Raw genomic sequence first — 2512 nt, 5'->3', positions numbered from 1 at the left:
CTGGGTTGCCCCCCAGGCTTCGTGGGGGGTACCTGACGAACACTGAGGGTGGATAGGGAGGGGGACCCCAGTCTAGAGGCTTTCCTTTTACCTCTAGTCCTGGAGAGGGAAGGTGCGCCCCTCCCCCCACCATGAGGCATCCCATGGCCCCCGCAGAGACCACAGGACACTGCAGCAGCAGGCAGAGCAGGCAGAGAGCCTTTATTGTGCTGGGTAACTGCTTAAATACCTTTTGGGAGGATTACAGTGTAACCAGTGTGGGTTCAGGAGGTCTCACAAACTACCAATGGCAATAAGGGGTTAACAACCAATAGATGAGCTCTCAGTTATCTCTCATACATTCCAAAGGTACAGGTAAGACTAAAGGGATCTTGGGAAGAAGAAGGGTTTACACAAAGAGTTACCAAGCCATTTTGGAAGCATGTTCACTTTAAGCAACATTAAAAACTTCTACATCCTTTTGTATATTCCAAAGTTACCCTAACAGGTACCTTTTTATAGACAGGTTTCCCCACCCTAAAGACAGGTTTCTTGCTTTCTGTGTGAATTAGTTATCATAAGCAGTCTGTTCTGTAAGACCTTTCTGGAAATGGTTTGGAGGCTTCAGGAATCTTGGGTGGTCTTGATCCCCCCCTGCACTAAATTGACCTTTGGTTCATGCCCGCTTCTGTGCTGATGCTGTCTTTTGTTTGCTGATGGGGATAGAGTGGGAAAGTGGGGAAGGGGCCCAGTGGAAAAGGACCTGGGGGTGCTTGTCAACAGTGGCTGAACATGAAGCAGCTGTGTCCAGGTGGCCAAGAAGGCCAATGGCATCCTGTCCTGGATCAACAATAGTGGGACCAGCGGGACTAGGAAAGTGATTCTTCTATACTTGGCACTGGTGAGGCCACACTTGGAGTACAATTTGGGAAGTACATTGAGGGGCTGAAGCAGGTCCAGAAAAGGGCAACAAACCTGGTGAAGGGTCTGGAGGGCATGTCCAGGCCGGAGGCTGAGGCAGCTGGGGTTGTTTAGTCTCAAGAAGAGGAGGTTCAAGGGTGACCTTATCACACTCTCTAACTACCTGAAAGGAGATTGTAGCCAGATGGGGCTTGGTCTCCTCTCCCAGGCAACTAGAGACAGAACAAGAGGACACAGTCTTAAGCTGCACCAGGGGAAGTTCAGGTTGGACATTAAAAAGAAATTCTTCACAAAAAGGTTTATTGGGTATTGGAATGGGCTAGAAGAGTCACCATCCCTGGCAATGTTTAAGGAAATACTGGATATGGCACTTAGGTGCTGTGATCTAGTTGACGTGGTGTTCGGTCACAGGTTGGACTTGATGATCTCAGAGGTCTTTTCCAACCTAATTGATTTGGTGATTTTGTGATTATGTCTCAACAGACTAGAACAAGGATGTTTATCCCATAAAACTGCTGCTCTACCTCCGCAACCTTCTGGCCCCCTTCTCCACTCACATCTTGTTATTTCGACAATACTTGGTTAATACCAGCAGTCCCTGTTTGGCTCCATGGCTATCTGGGTATCGGTGTTTGAGATGAACACCTTAGCCCCATACTCTCTGGGCTTCTGCACAGGCCTACACTTTTTTCCAGTACACTGTTATCCAGTATAGTATTGGTTAAGGTGTTGTGGGGGTTAAGATCCTCCTGTAGACATTAAAATGGTACCAAGGTGCACTTGTCCAACTGCTTACCTCAGTACCAGGAAAAGTTATGGAGGAGATGATGCTGTGGGAGGACATTTTATAAAACAATGCTAGAATAACAGCACATTATTGCTGGTGTAATTTGTGTGTCTTTAAAAGGGAGTTCCCTGGGGGAGCTAAGCTGATGTACTTATAGGGAGAAACTCTTTAGTTTACCTTTTAGTCTGAGACATGCCCTTCTCCACAGAGGACACTATTCCTTCCTCTCTGAATAGAGGTGCTGCATTTTCCACAAATGCCACCGGATTTGGGGATCCAAGGTACTTCAGGCATATGTGTTCACAGAAAGAGGACACAACTGCTCTCACAGGCCCCGTTCTTCTTTTCTATCTCTGTCTCACTGGTTCACAGAGTGGGGAAAAAAAAAAAAAGCTCTGAGTGTAGGTTGTGCTGTGATTTTTAACTTGTTACATCTGAGGGACTGAAGCTAACGTCTTGTACATTTATGTCCCAGCTCTTTGTAACTTGTTGATATATATTCCCATAGCTAAACCAAAACAACCACTCTCCAAGTGAGATACAGGTGCCTGAGCAGGCTACAGAGAGCTTAGCTGCATCACACAGTGAGCTAAGCCATCAGGAAAGGCCTGTCATTTACTGGGAGGTAGGAATTTCAAGTGTTAGGTGTGTTTGTGTAAGGTGGGTCCCGGGGAAATTGCTGGGAGTTTTGTCTTTGACTTCTGTTGAAGCAAAGGTTCATCACAGGAGCACTGACATGGTTTACTATTAAAACTGAACACCAAAACACACCATCAGGTTTAGAGATGTACATCCCTGTTGCTGGCCTGGGTTAACTTGACACGT

General features: G+C 46.6%; 1 protein-coding gene across 1 annotated transcript in view; it reads left to right on the top strand.

The window, feature by feature from the left end:
* LOC114060305 (highly reducing polyketide synthase GPY1-like) overlaps positions 1 to 2512 on the top strand; it is a 28794-nt gene that overhangs the window by 18671 nt on the left and 7611 nt on the right. The window lies entirely within an intron of this gene.

Source organism: Empidonax traillii, unplaced genomic scaffold (assembly GCF_003031625.1).
Source record: "Empidonax traillii isolate 1590-97213 ecotype Southwest subspecies unplaced genomic scaffold, ASM303162v1 scaffold270:size1067046, whole genome shotgun sequence".
NCBI lineage: Eukaryota > Metazoa > Chordata > Aves > Passeriformes > Tyrannidae > Empidonax > Empidonax traillii.
The sequence above is the reverse complement of the archived record's forward strand: the minus strand, read 5'-3'. Positions and strand labels throughout refer to the sequence as shown.